This window comes from Lepus europaeus, chromosome 8, assembly GCF_033115175.1.
Source record: "Lepus europaeus isolate LE1 chromosome 8, mLepTim1.pri, whole genome shotgun sequence".
In the NCBI taxonomy this organism is placed as follows: domain Eukaryota; kingdom Metazoa; phylum Chordata; class Mammalia; order Lagomorpha; family Leporidae; genus Lepus; species Lepus europaeus.
Window position 1 is genome coordinate 124,107,750 of NC_084834.1, and position 16,117 is coordinate 124,123,866.

Consider the following 16,117-nt stretch of genomic DNA (forward strand, 5'->3'; position numbering starts at 1 on the left):
GTGGAGGATGGCCCAAGTGCTTGGGCCCTGCATCCGCATGGGAGACCAGGAGGAAGCACCTGGCTCCTGGCTTCGGATCGGCGCAGTGCACCAGCCATAGCAGCCATTTGGGGGGTGAACCAATGGAAAAGAAGACCTTTCTCTCTATCTCTTTCTCTCTCACTAACTCTGCCTGTCAAAAAAAGAAAAGAAAAGAAAGAAAAAAAAAAAAGAAAGAAGTCTTCCATCCGCTGGTTCACTTCCCAAGTGGCTGAAACAGCTGGAGCTGGGCCGATCTGAAGCCAAGAGACAGGAGTTTCTTTATGGTCTCCCACGTGGGTACAGGGGTCCAAGCACTTGGGCCATCCTCCACTGCTTTCCCAGGCCATTAGCAGGGAGTTGGATCAGAAGTGGAGCAGCCAGGACTCAAACCAACACCCATATGGGATGCTGGTGCCACAGGTGGAGACTTAACTGACTACAACACAGTGCTAGCCCTGCTGTTCTTTATTTTTTTAAGATTTATTTGGGGGCCAGCGCTGTGGCGAAGTGGGTTAAGCCACTGCCTGCAGTGTCAGCATCCCATGTGGCCACCAATTTAAGACCTGGCTGCTCCACTTCCAATCCAGATCTTTGCTATGGCCCAGCAAAGCAGTAGAAGATGGCCCAGGTCCTTGGGCCCCTGCATCCGCATGGGAGACCTGGGAGAAGCTCCTGGCTCCTGGCTTCGGATCAGTGCAGCTCCGGCTCTTCAGGCCAATTGGGGAGTGAACCAGCGATGGAAGACCTCTCTCTCTCTCTCTCACTCTCTCTCTCTCCTTCTCTCTGTATAACTCTGACTTTCAAATAAATAAGTAAATCTTTTAAAAAAAGATTTGTTTGTTTATTAGTTTGGATATTCATCCATTTGAAAAGCAGAGTGACAGAGAGAGGGGGAGGAGAGACACAGAAAGAAAGATATCTTTCTCTTGGTTCATTCCTCAAATGGCCAGGGCTGGGCCAGGCTGAAGCCAGGAGCCAGGAACTCCACCCAAGTTTTCCACATGAGTGGCAGGACCCCAAGTAATTGAAGCACCATCAGCTGCCTTCCCAGACACATTAGCAGGCAGCTGGGTCAGAAGCAGAGCAGGTGGCACTCTGTCCATTATGGGATGCCAGCATCCCAAGCAGTGGTTTACCTGCTGTGCCACAATGCCAGCCTCTAACATTCTTTATTAAGCAAAATAAAAAGTTGGTGACCTTTTGGGCTTGTTCTTCCGGGTTTTCCCGCATGGAGGGTTGCAGCTCACCAGGACAGTCCTGGGTGAGTCTGTGTTACGCTGCTCAGGCTGCCAAGGCTGCTCAGCTTCAGCTGCAGACGTTTCTATCTCGTCCAGTGTCCAGGACCTGGCTCCAGTGGGAGTCGATAGCCACTGGGGGCCTGCCCTCAGAAGAGGTCCTCACAAGAGGTTGGCTATAAAGCCCGGGGAAGCAGCTGCTCGCTTTCTGCTCCCGACACCCCCGACGTGACTGTGCCCACACTCCCTGGCCCGCCACAGCTGCCCTCAACAGAGACTGAACCAGTGGAGCTCCTGATCTTAGAGGGTGACTCTCCAGAACCATGAGCCAAAACCAGACTTTTCTCTTTACAGAGGAAGCTTTCTCGGGTACTTCATTACAGTTTCCAAAAGCTGACATGTAGAGGGAGGGAGAAGAAAAGAGAGGGGGATAGAGAGAGGGAGAGCGAGCTCTGGCGTCGTTTCTTACAAGAACACGAATCCCATCTGATGAGGGCTCCACCCTACAGCCACATTAAACCATGCCACTGTGACAAGGTGGGCTGCTCTAAAAATGTGAAACCTCAAGGCAGCAAAATTAAAGTAAAGCTGTGTGGGTTGTGTTGCTTGAACATTAGGAAACCTTTGGTACCAGAGGCCATCAGGTGCCGGACACCTGGCGCCAGCCATTGACATCAGGTGGGAATAGGTGTTGATTGCCGATTGGCTGACTGCTTCCTGCTCGCTCACCATGCCCTCGAGATTAACTGCTAAAACAATGTGGTTTGGCCTTTAAAAACCCCCTGCTCCTGCAACTCGCTGCTGTCTTCTCCAGACTTGGTCTGTGAGAAAGGCAGTCACCAGATGGCTAATAAAGACTCCTGATTTGATCTCTAAGTCTCACTGGGTTTTAATCGGTGCACCCCTCAACAGTTGGAGGCCCCAGCGAGATTTTCCCCTGTCCCTCTTGGTAGGGCTGGATTGACTCCTACACCGTGTTCTGGGCCAAGAGGAAGGCTCAGGGGCAGCCGCCAAGAGTCGTTCTTCAGCCCCGAGCTGAGGCTTTTCAGCACGGATTTCAGAGTCTCCAAATTTAACCTGAAGGAGTCGTCTGGCACCTCACTGGTGAGGATAAGTCATTTTGATTTCTGGTTTGTGGGTCGACCCGCCAGGGGCTGTTGGAAGGCTGGACACAGCATTCCTTCCACAGCCAGGTCTGGGTGCGAGACGACGCCCCAGACTTCTGGGATCTGTCAGTCCTCCTGTCTGTAAAGTCGCCTTTGTCTATTTGTTCTCTGTCGTGTTGTGCATGCTGGGTGTTTTACTCATTGTGGAAATGGAACAGGGGTCCTCTCTTCTAGCCGACCCCCCACCCCCATTGGGTTTCTTCCTGAAAAACTTTGATGAAGTCAAAAAGTGGGCTATTGGATCTTTTGGATATGATATAAATACTCTTTATTTCCACTTTTTTTGTGAATGGAGTGGCCAACCTTTAATGTTTTGTGGCCACCGAAAGGAACTAATCTCTATAGCCTTACAGGTTCAAAGGGTGATTTTCAGGAAACCAGGTCATCCTGACCAGGCCCCATATGCTGAGTCTGGATGGACTTCCTCTTCAACCCCCCAACATGGCTGAAAGGCAGCCTAAAGAAACAGGTAAGGTCATCAAAAGGAAAGAGTGTTTTGGGGGCACGAGGAAAGGATAAGCCACTGCCTCCAGTCATTCCAAGTCCACCAGAGGATTTAGATACCTTAGACCCTCCCCTGTATGGGACCATGCCGACGGCCCTGACATTTCCCTTTAATGTTCCCTGCAGATCCGTCAGCACCTGTAGCTCCGAGAACCTCAGCATTCCCAGTCCACTGATCAGGGTCAGGAGAAGACCGGCCTCGTTAGCCCTCCGCACATGCAGAGTGGGTTAAGGAATCAACTTTACCCACAGGTGCCAGAGGCTCCAGATTCCACCCAACCCCTTGCTCCAGGCCTCCCTCCATGCCAGGTCACTTCCCCATTAGGGGAAGGCAGACCTCCCTGCATGGTCTATGTTCCCTTTTCCACTAGCAGCTTGTGTAACTGGAAACAGCAAAACCCCTCTTTCTTGGAAAAACCGCAGAGTCTAATCTCTCTTCTGAGTCTGTTTTCTTCCCTCACCAAATGACTTGGGACAACTGCCAGTAGCTTCTCCAGATACTTTTCACCTCGGAGGAGAGAGGTCGCATCTGGCGAGAGGGCCAAAAACTGGTCTTGGGTCCCGACGGACAGCCTTCCTCTGAACCCATCATTCAGGAGAGAGTACTTCCCCTTAGCTACCCTGATTGGGACCCAAATGATCCTAGAGGTAAGGAGGCTCTTGATCGGTATCGCCAGATTCTCTTAAGGGGGCACAGGCGGCAGCAAAAAAGCCAACTAATTTAACTAAGGTAAGCGAGACCATCCAGAAGCCAAGATGAGTCTCCGCAGCTTTTCTTGAACACCTCTTTGAAGCGTTTCATGTGTATACCCCATAGACCCGAAAGTACCTGAGAATAGCCAAACTATTTAATGTGGCAATTGTATCCCTGTCAGTCCCCGATATTAGACTAAGTTACAAAGAGAAAGCTTCTTTCTGATTTGGTAGAGGTGGATCAATGGGTCTAAAATAATAAAGGTGACCCTGTTACTACCCAGGCAAAATGATGGCCAGAATTATGGTGGTAGCCTTTAAAGAACAGAAAAACCCTGGAAGTCGGGCCAAACAAGGGCCCGCTAAGGCGAGATTGTGAGATCAGTATGCTTACTGCAAGGAAGATGGACACTGGAAAAAATGAGTGACCCAAAACGAATCAAAGAACAAGATCAAAGCCTCTCCCAATTTTGGTGGAGGAGGGTGACTGATGGGACCACGGATCCATACCTTTAAGCCCTCAGGAGCCCATGGTCACGTTAGAAGTAGGGGGCAAGCCTAATAGATTTTTGGTAGGCATTGGAGCAACTCATTCAGTGTTACAGAAAGCGGAAGGACCAGTTATGGAGGGAAAACTATTCAGGGGGCTACAGGAAAAACCAAAAAATATCCATGGACGAGGACTGGGCTCACCAGTTTGGGAAAGGAAACTGTTACTCCTTCTTGGTGATGCCAAACCGTCCCTATCCCTTGCTGGGGAGGCACTTGCTCAGAAAACTGCAGGCCACCCTATCTTTCCGTGGCGACTCAGCTGAGTGATCTTTTAACTCAGGTCCACCATCTTGCTTACATGCCTCCTGTCTGAGGAGCATCGTCTAACAACTGAAACCAATTCTACTCCACCAAACACTGATTGCCCCAGATATTAAAGAATAAAATTCCTGAGGTTTGGGCAGAGGACAATCCCCGTGGACTGGCCACCCACCGGCTCCCCCATCATTGTCTAACCAGCTCTGCCAAAAAAAAAAACCAGGTTTGGCGATACCCAATTGGCCTAAAGGCAAAGAGAGGACTAGCTGTTCACACTGATGGACTCCAGAAGTCGGGCATCCTTGTTCCCTGCCAGCCAGCATAGAACACACCTTTGTTACCCATCTGAAAGCCTGGGACCCCCAATTACTGGCCAACACATGATCTACAGGTCAATAAACGGGTCAAGACCATCCACACCACAGGGCCTAACCCGTACACGCTTCTAAGTCTCTTGCCTCCTAGCCACCAGATGTACTCCATCCTGGATTTAAAGGATGCCTTCTTCAGTCTTCCTCTGGCCACAGTAAGTCAGCCTTTTTTTTTTTTTTTTTTTTTTTTTTTTTTTTTTTTTGTCTTTGGACGGACCCTTAAAGGGGTTTCTCGGGACAATTAACATGGACTAGATTGCCAGTACAGACAACAATACCCAGAGGTCATACTGCTACAGTATGTAGACGACCTCCTCTTGGTTGCGAAAACTGAGGCCGAGTGCTCTCGTGCCACTGAGGACTTGCTCCAAGAATTGGCAGCTCTGGGACACCGCATATCCCATCACAAGGCCCAGTTCTGTGTGCCTGTGACCACCTACGTGGGATATGAGCAAAGAAAGGGAGGGAGGAGTTGTCATCCAGCTGCACAGGGGCCACCCTTCCAAGCTTTGCAGAAATGGCCTGGCTCCTACATGCCAGCACGGGGGGATGAGAGGACACTCTCTAGTGGACTGAGACCAAGAGTAAGGCCTTCCAAGCCCTAAAGACCCTTATGAGCACCCTGGCCCTGACCCTCCCAGACTTGTCAAAGCCCTTTCAGCTGTATGTGGTAGAAGCCTGGGGTATCACCAAGGGGGTCCTAACCCAAGCCCTGAGACTGTGGAAAAGGCCCGAAGCCTATATCTAAAAGATTGGACTATGTAGCTGCCGGTTGGCCAGGATGTCTAAGGGCTATGGCAGCTAATGGCTACCCTCACCAACCCGCTGAGGACCCAGACAGGAGCGGCTTTAACTCGGAAGGAGAAAGGTACACAGGTGCAGCCGTAGCATAGTCACTTCCTCAGAAGGTGGCCTCAAGCATTAGCACACGGAACTTCCGCTCAGAGTTAACAGCACTAACTCAGGCTTTAAGGTGGAGCAAGAAAAAAATCTGTCAACATCTACATGGACAGCAGGTATGCTTTTGCCACTGCCCATGTTCACAGGGCACTGTATGAAGAGGGGCCTTCTAACACCTGGAGAAAAACATAAAAGGGTCAAATCTCAGCCCGGTTAGAAGCAGTGTGGCTACCAAGGAAAGGAGCTATCATTCACTGCAAGGGACATCAGAACTCAGTCCCCAGAGGCCAAGGGAACTGCATTTACAGACAAAACAACTTGGGAAGCTGCCTTAAAACCAGTGGGGCCTCCCTGGATTCTCCCCATTGCACCTGTCCAAACTCTGCAAAAGGCTCCCATCTACACGGGAGGAAAAAGTCAAAGGACATTCTAGGAGCTAAGATGGACCATGAGAGATGGATGTACCTTCCTGATAGGAGGCCACTCCTCCCAACGGCGGTCGGCCAAAGACTGATGGCTAAGGTCCATCACAGCACCCATCCAGGAAGTACAAAATTAACTGAGTTACTACAATGCCACCATTACCTCCCCGGACTGGATTAGCAGATGCATCAACTCTCATCCCGATGTCATATCCGCACCCAGGTAAACCCGGGATGAAGAGGTAAGTTAGCCCAAGGGATACGGTTACATGGAAAGGCCCCTGGAGAACATTGGGAAGTGGACTTTACTGAAATATTACCTGGAAAACATGGTTTTTGACACATTCTCTGGGTGGGTAGAAGCCTACCCTACCAAGGCAGAAACAGCCCAAGTAGTGGTAAAGAAATTAGCTTCTGAGATTGCCCCCAGACTCGGCCTCCCACTAAAAATGGGGTCCAACAATGGCCTTGCATTCATCGCTCAGGTGACTCAATTACTAGCTAAGGTGTGAAAGATAGATTAGAAGCTACATTGTGCCTACAGACCCCAGAGTTTGGGATAGGTAGAAAGAATGAATAGGACCCTAAAGGAAACATTAATAAAATTTAAAACTAGAAACTGGCGAGAACTGGGTGAGCCTCCTTCCCTTCGCCCTATTACAGGCACAGTGTACTCCTTATGTAAAAGGTGTAATCCCCTATGAGATAATGTTTGGAAGGCCGCCACCCCTACTCCCCAAACCAGGGGAGGAACGTTTGGCAGAATTGGATAATGGCTCCCATCTTAAGTCCTTATAGGCTCTGCAGACAGTCCTCCAAGCCCACCCCTTGGTGAAAGCTATGAAACCAGATCTCCCCGAGTCATGCTGACGTCTGCAACATTCATCCCAGAGAACTGGTGTAGATAAACAACCCCTCTACCCTTGAGGCGGTGGACTGGACCTTTACCTGTAATCCTGAGCACGCCAATGGCAGTTAAAGTGGGAAGACACCGTTGGATCCACCACACTCAGGTGAAAAGAGCCTCATCTGACACCCTGGAATGAAGGACCGCCAGCCCTTCAGGAGATCTGCTAAAGGTAAGACTTCCCTGTTAGCATTTATGAAACACAGGAGAGGGTGTGGACTCACCTCACCACACTTGGGAATTAGAGACCATTTGATGGAATTATTGTAACTATTCAGCGGGAAATCCCACTTTCTATATTGATTCATGTAAATTGGCAGAGGATAACTGGTTAAATGAGTGTAACCTGAACCGACAGCAGGCTATCTGAGGTGAAATGTGTGTCCAGCTCCGGGAAGCCCCAGAGGGAGGGAGATGGCTATTTCCATTGTGTTGCCTGGGGTTGTGAAACCATAGTGGGCTGGATCGAAATTGGGAGAAGGGACCACCATATTAGCCTTACCTTCAATGTGTATGTGAAAAGCTGTAGTAGTCTTGCCACTTGTAACCCCATTATAACACGGCCAAGGGAAGGTTAGCAGACTGGACATACCTGGGGCGTGAGACTATGTCTCCCTGTACGACCCCAGGTTCAAGTTCACCATACAGAGGATGTGGCCCAAACCCCCCTCTTAATCCTATCAGTCCAGAGAGGGATATGATACCTCAGTTGCCACCAGCAAGACCCCCCCACAACCAGAACTGCCACCAGTAACCGCCAACTTGGCAGTAAGTGCCCCGGAAAGTCTTACCCCACACACACAGCCTTGCCGCCTTGGGAAAGCGTTCGTAGACCCCTACTGGACGCCATGTGTCTCAATGCTGGGTTTACTAGCACCAATTGGACTGAGCTGTGTGTCCTTATAAGAAGAGTCAACGATTTGACTTCAAGTAAAACCAATGGGGAATGTGACAAGGTGCAGTGCTCTAACAATGTAAAACCTCAGCCAGTAAAAGTAAAGCTGTGTGGGTGGTGTTGATTGAACATTAAGGAAACCTTTGGTGCTGGAGGACTTCAGACGCCGGACATCTGCGCTAGCCACTGATGTCAGGTGGGACTAGGTGTTGGTTAGTGATTGGCTAACTGCTTCCCACTTGCTCACCGTGCGATTAACTGCTGATAACAGAACATGGTTTTGCCTTTAATAACCCCCCACTACTGCAAGTCACTGCTGTTTTCTATGGATTTGTTCTGAGAGAAAGGCAGTCGCCAGCTGGCTAATAAAGACTCCTATTTTGATCTCGATCTCGCTGTGTTTTAATCGGTGCACCCCACGCCACCACTTCCCCAGAGGCCTACCTCCAGAGGCAACAACACCTTGGGCGAGGGCTGCAGCCCACAGATCCTGGGGGCCTGCAGACACTCAGTCCTTGGCAATCTCCCATCATGGGTCATTCAGTCTGAAAGTGGAAACTGTGATCGGTTGTTGCTTCTCTGTTCACACTGTCTTTAAACATCTTTCTCAGTCTCCTCTCTCCTGCGAACCTTCTTCTCGGATCTATGAGAAGTTCATGAGTTTGTCTAACTCTCTGGCTGTCACCTTGCACAAGCCTGACTTCTACTGACCTCACCAAAACTGCAGACCATAGGGACTGACCCAAGGTGAAGCAAATTTGCTTCCCTCTGAAATCCTGCCATCTCCTCATTGTGCTGCACCCAAACTCATCAATTCCATGTCTATTACCATTTTGTTACAGGAGTTCAGAGTTAGTTCTCTTACTCATGGTGATGAAGAAGTAGGATGTAGACGATAAAAAGGGGTGAGCAAGGCAAGTGAAAGTAGATTTTGAGAAACAGACTCATGTTTGCCAGGAGGGGTCCCCAAGGGAGGGGTCCGTCGAGGTCTGGGTATTGGGGGCTCCTTTAGGGAGTGCATATCAGTTGATCAACTCTTCTACATAGTTTCAATACATCAGAGGTCCATTTGTTTTTTCTGTCTCTTGCAGAAGAGCAGTCATGGCCCCTGACCAGTTAAACATTACCATGGTGACCACTTGAGAGATGTGATAGTCAAGAAATACCATTGACCTGACCAATTAATGCTGGTTACACCTACCTGATCAGTTGCTAAGCACCTGAGACCTGGGCTTTGTGGTGTGGTCTGGTCTGATGCCAGAGCCTGGTTTCTCACAAGGTTACCCATGGGCGTGGGACCCTATCAGTGTTCCCTATCAGTGTTCCCTATCAGTCCTTGCATGTTCTTGGGGCAATGCCTTTTGTCTGCTCAGCTGATGGAGGTTTCATACAAACACCTGGCTCCTCATTCCAGCAGGGCCCTTTCCCAACTGCCTACTAACTTTGCAACTCCTCACAATTTCACAGAGGGTATTACTGGGTTTTCCTGAATTGAGCTTTTATGTCCTATACAAGCACTTCATGAAGTGCATTCACCACTCACATCTTTATGTTTCATCTCCAAGAGTCCCTATGACAGGTCCTCCTGAGAAACCACTGTGGCTGGCACAGGAGCTGAGGACAGCAGATTTTGAGAGACTGAGGCAGGTTTGTCTGCACTCCTTCATTCCATGCATCCTATATATGATGAAACTTCAAAAAGTTCGTGGGAGAATGAAAGTAAATAACTTTTTTCGTGCACCAGACACTTGAAATCATGCATAGTTGTTTCATAATATGTATTTCCATAAACTTGTTGATATCTAGCTCCTGATACAGGAAATGCTGAGCTGCTATGGAGGGGAAAGCCGACTTGTCTCGAGAGTTCCTAGTGGGCCACATTTCTCTCCAGATACAGGGATGCATACTTCCCCAAGGGAGGAGCACACGTTGAGACACCTCATCAGAGCCAGGTAAGGATTCGAAAGCAGGCCTGGGGGGTGCATGTCTGGGCCCCTGCCTGACGCAGCGATTCTGCACTACTCGTTTTAGTGGGACAAAGTGTGCCCATTTGTGCTGTGCTGGGGGACTGAGGTGCAGGCGCTCCAGAGGTTAGGAGATGTCTGCCACTCCCTCAGCAAGCCTGGGGCCAGGCCTTGTTACTACAAGGACCTAAAACCCAGCAATTGTTCCTCCCCTATTTGCCAAGACTGGAGATCACTTTTCAGTTCACCTTAAAACTAAGATGGCAATAATTGTTCACCACAACACAGAACCTCCATTCTCATGAGTGAGGTGAAGACAAAGCAACGGCAGAGCTCCGACATCACCCAGGTCTCCTAATGAGGCTGGCACTCTCTGAAAGCCACTGTTCCCTGGCTCCTGGGAAGCCATTAGTCAATGGGGAATGCAGAAGAATGATGGCTGCTTGGAAGGCTGGCTGCCAAATCAGTTAACACAATCGACACCAAATGCTGCCGTGTGCCAGCCGATCACCCAGGGCAGTGTTGAGACACGTGCTATGCCCGGGGGTGGGGCCCAGCCAGACCCAGATCACCCAAGTACAGGGAAGAGTCTCCTGTTTGGGCTTCACTGATCCTCACCAGGGGTCACCAAATCTGAGACCATCATGTCCCTGGACAGGCTAGATACTCACCCTGGCCACCGGCTCCCACCTGCCACCCTGGGGCCAGCAGAGCCAGTGCAGAGGTTGCTCTGGGAGCAGCCACTGGTGGGCAGGTGCACCCCTTGCTCCCACTACCTGGGACAAATGCATAGCTGGTGACCACCAGGCTTGTGTGGGTCCTTTTGGAGTCACAGCCACCTGAGCTTTCAGATCTTCACTCTAGAACCCTGTGGAAAGTGGTCTTTGCAGGTGTGGCAATTTTGAGAGGTTTGAGATGAGAGGTTGTCCTGCCCTGTCCACATGGTCCCTAGGTGCCACCATCTGTCATGAAGGAGAGGGAGACTCCACACACTGGGAGAGGAAGGGGTAGAGCCTGGATAGCCGTGGCTGCAGTCACTAGATGCAAGGAGAGGTAGGGAACAGATTCTTCCCAGAGTCCCCAGGTGGTGGCCCAGGAGCCCTGGTTTTACAGCTCTCGTTTCCCAGGCTTTGAGAGAATGTCTCTGCACACTGCAGCCCTCCACGTGTGGTGGTTCAGCACTGCAGACTCCAGAGACCAATGCTGCCTCCCTACCTGGAGTGGAGAGGCCTCTCCCCCAGGTTGCCTCAGGTGAGACCTGAAGCCAGGTGCCTGTGGGGAGCTGCAGGGTCTTGTGCCCAGGGAACAGTGACCGGGCTATGTCTGGGCAGTAGCTTAGGGTGTGGACAGAGGCATAAATCTAAGCAGCAAACAGAGCATCAGGCAAAGACCAGCAGAGGTCTCAGGGGAGATTCTCCCCTTCTGGTAAGTGCACTGACACTTCACCCCTAGGCCAGTGGGGAGGGTTGTTTCCTGGAACAAAGACTGAGTTAGGAGAGAGTGAACTGAGTCTGCCAGGTGTTCGGGACAGCAGATGTGGTCAGCAGTGGACACCATACTGTCACCACCGCCACCCAGGAGGGGCCTGTCCCCATTCATTTCCCATCTGATTTCTCTGCCAGACAAGAGGATGGGATGTGGGAGAGGATTCAGACTGGGAGCCAAGGTCCTGGCGTGCTGTTGACTCTGACACCTCTCACGGCTCAACTTTGTACAAAGGATGGCTCAGGAAGGGCGTTAAGTACGCTGGCACAGCGGCTCCCGCTGCTGCTGCCTTGCTGGGTGCTGTGTGTCCTCTGACTCGCCCCCACTGGCCCACCACAACAAGCCCCACATGCCCACGCCCCCTGCAGCCAAGTGTGTCCAAGTCCCTGCGTCCAGATTTCCATGCTGGGGACAGACCGTGGCCCACTTGGGACTCTCCACTATCCATTGTCATTATTGTAAGACAATGACTGTTTCCTTCTTTCCTCACTTTGTGCCAGTGTCTGCCCAGCCCCCAGGGCTGGAAGGGGAAGGGACCAAAGAGATCCTGCAAGAGCTCAGAGCTGCTCTTCAGGTCCAGGGTCTCTCACAGCCCTCGCTACGAAGTGTGCTTATGGGAACACCCCGGGGAACGTGCTGGATGAAGTCAGGCAGGCTCCGGCCCCACGTCTGGCTCTGCATCCGCTGGCTGAGAACCTGCCCCGTCTTCATCTGAGCAAGCAGGTAAGTGCCCCATCCACCCGGCAGGCTCAGGGGCAGGCCCCGTGAGCCACTGCGGCTAAGCATTTGGAAGTTAGGCAGGACTTCCAGGTATTCATGACTTTGATGGACTTAATGAAAGGCCACCACAAAACACACCAAACACCAGAGTTAAAGGAAAGGTTTATTGGCAGGTGGGGGGAAACTCGACAGGCCGGAGGAGTGGAGGGGTAGGGCGAAAAGAGGGCAAAAAGTGGAGAGGAGTCAAGAGACAGAGGTCAAGAGAGCACATGTGTATAGGAAACAGGTCCTGTTACAGTCTTGCAGGAGGTAGGGAAGTGGGAGCAGTGAACCCCCTTAAGGTGGGGCTGGAGCTGACGCTTGTGGTGGGCCATTTGGTCACCTGACTTCTAGCAATCCAGGCTGGGCTTAGGGTTGAAGCTTACTGTACAAAATGGCAATGGGGCCAGAGACTAAGGTGGTGCCCGGGGCTTAAGGTGGTACCTCAGATAAGACAGCACCAGTTTCTCTAACACTTAAAACACATTTCTTTTTGCATGTCACTTCCAAACACCCAAAAGCTCTGTCTGAAAACGTTGGTTTTCCACTTCCCCTCTCCAATCAGAATCCGACAGCTCTGGGGCCAGCCTTATTGTATAGCTGGTTAAGCCTCTGCCTGCAATGCTGGCATCCCATATGGCCACTAGTTTGAGTTCCAGTTGCTCCACTCCCTGCTAATGAATCTGGGAAAGCAGCAGACGATGGCCCAAGAGCTTGGGCCCCTGCACCTATGTGAGAGACACAGAAGAGACTTCGGGCTCCCTGATTCAGCCTGGTCTAGCCCTGGCTATCTCAGCCATTTGGGGAATGAACCAGTGGATGGAAGATTTCGCTCTGTGTCTCTCCTCCAATCTCTGTAACTTTGCCTTTCAATTTTTTTTAAAGATCTTATTTATTTGAGAGGTAGAGTTACAGACAGTGAGAGAGAGAAAAGTCTTCCTTCCATTGGTTCTCTCCCCAAATGGCTGCAAAAGCTGGAGCTGTGGCAATCTGAAGTCAGAGGCAGGAGCATCTTCTGGGTCTCCCATGGGGATACAGGGACCCAAGGACTTGGGCCATCTTCTACTGCTTTCCCAGGCCACAGCAGAGAGCTGGATTGGAAGTGGAGCAGCTGGGTCTAGAACCAGAGCCCATATGGGATGCTGGCGCTGCAGGCAGAGGATTAACCTACTGCGCCACAGTGCCGGCCCCTCAAGTTCTTAAAAAGTATTTTAAAAAAGAGAGCTCTGTTTAAGGTGCTCTGAGGGTTGGTGGCTGGAGCAGTAGCGTCACCTCCAGGACATTTGCCCTAGAACAAAGCAGGACAGGGCTGTAGTACTTATTTGCTCCTTCATTCATCATTTGTTGTTTTTTCCCCCATCAACCTTTTATTTAAGGAATACAAACTTCACACATTTCATAATTACAAGTTTAGGAACATGGTGATTCTTCCCACCATACCTGCCCTCTCATCTGCTCTCCTACCTCTCTTCACCCTCCCTCTCCTATTCCCATTCTTATTTTTTACTACAATCTATTTTCAATTAACTTTATACACATATGATTAACTCTGTTAAGAGTTCAGCAAATAGTATGAAAAAAAAAAACTGTTCCTCAACAGTGGAGACAAGGGCTGTTCAAAGTCACCGCATCTTGAAGTGTTAATTTCACTTCTATAGATTCCCTTTTAGGTGTTCCATTAGTTATCACAGATCAGGGAGAGAACATACAGTGTTTGTCCCTTTGGGACTGGCTTATTTCACTAAGTATGATGTCTTCCAGTTGCATCCATTTTGTTGCAAACGACCAGATTTCATTTCTTTTGTTTTTGTTTTGTTTTTTTACTGCTTTGTAGTAAGATTCTGCTTAGAATGCCCACATGTCACATTAGGTACCTGGGACTGAGTTCCAGCTCCCACCTGATTCCAGCTTCCTGCTAATGCACATCCGGGAAGGAGGTAGGTGATGACTCAAGTCCTTGGTCCCTGCCACTGGCATGGGAGACCCAGATTGGTTCTCTCTCCCTTCCTCTCTCTCTCTCCCTCTATCCCTTCCCCCCCTCCCCATCCTTCTTTCCTTTTGTCTCTCTCTTTTTCAAATAATTTAAATAACATTAAAACCGCAGGGCAGGGGCCAGTGCTATGGCATAGGAGGTTAAGCCTCTGCCTGAGGCACCTGCATCCCACATGGATGCTGCTTGAAGTCCTGGCTGCTCCACTTCTGACCCAACTCCCTATTAACAGCCTGGAAAAGCAGTAAAAATGGCCCAAGTGCTGGAGCCCCTGCAGCCACATGGGAGACTCAGAAGAAGCTCCAGGCTTCAGACTGGCCCAGCTCTGGCCTTTGCTGCCATTTGGGGACTGAACCTTTCTCTCTGTCTCTCCTCCCAAATAAATAAATCTTAAGAAAAAAACTGAAGGGTAGAACCAAGATATCTAATTTTGTAGATTAATTTTATTAAATAGAAAACCAACCATTAGAGTTTTATGTTCACCTGCATCCTTCAAGACAGAAAATTCTTTGACGGTGGGATTTTCTACTGCAGGATTAATTAAGTAAGCAGTGATCAAAGCAGAAAGATCCCACAGAAAGCAGTGAATGCCTTTTGCTCCAGGCTGTCTCTGGAAAACCCTTCCACCTATCCCATCCCAAAAAATAAAAGGACAAAGAGCTGGCTAATCACCTGCTTCTGGAGTGAAAGTTCCCAGCCTCGCCATCACCATGATATACACCATTTCTTCTTTTTAAAAAATTTATTTTATTCAAAAGTCAGAGTTACAGAGAGAGAGGAAAAGACAGACAGAGAGAGAGAAAGAGAGAGAGAGATCTTCCATCACTAGTTCACTCCCTAGATGGCCACTACAAATATTACTGGGCCAGACAGAAGCCAGGAGCCAGGAACTTCTTCCAGGTCTCTCACATGCATAGCCAAGGCCCAAGTACTTGTTAGATATTAGGTGGATAGATGATAGATAGAGACAGATAGGTAGATAATAGGCAGGAAGATGATAGATTGATAGTTTGATGATAGATAAGTAGATAATACATAGATGATAGGTAGGTAGGTAGATAGAATGAACACTAGATAGGTACCATACATGACCAAGACTGTCCTTGACCAGCTATAGCGAGGTCCCACTAAGCTCTCTGCTTGGCCAGGTCCAACCTTGAGTTGCTGGCCTCTGTCCCTCTGGGGCCTAGTTGCAGCACTAACTCTGCCTCAACAGAATCTCTGCCTTGGCCATCTGATCACCCTCCCTATCTGACAGAATTCCTCATCTCCACCCACCTCACTGCCTGCCCTGGGACCTTCAGTCACCTTGGCCTTTCCTCAGCACTATACCGTTCGGTCAGGTGCCATAGTTTGGGTGTGGTTTGAGTCTCCCTGAGGATTCATTGTTACTAGATACTTGGTCCCCAGGGCAGTGTTCATGGGAGGTGATGTGGACATTCTAAGAGACAGAGTCTAGTGGGCAGTACTCAGGTCCCTGGGGGACTCCATGGGACTCCTTAGCAGGTCTTCAAGAGAGAGCTGTACACCTGATCAGCCCCTTCCAGCTCGCTCTCTCTCTGCTCCTGGGTGATGTGTCCACTTGCCCTACAGGCACCCCTGGCAGTGCCACTGCCATTCACCATGTGGTCCTCACCAAAATGGTGACACAAACACCATGCCCTTGAAGCTCCAAAGCTTTGGGCTCAAAAACCTCTTTTCTCCGTAAGCAGGCTACGCGAGTGTTTCCTTGCGGTAACACCAAGCTGACCAACACGTCAGCTTTGCCAGCACCCCTCACACCTGGCACCGCCTCGCAGCAATTTCCATCCCAAGAGCACCAGTCTAATCCTTGGCTGTGAACCCCCACTTTTGCTCAAATTCCCAGTTGAACCTTTCTCCACCCCTCCTCCGACCCAGCTGCAAACTCCTTTACATCTAAGTTTGGATGCGGTGTTCTTGCATTTACAGAATCCATCCTGAAAGGTACCTTACCATTTTAACAAGTGCCAGATA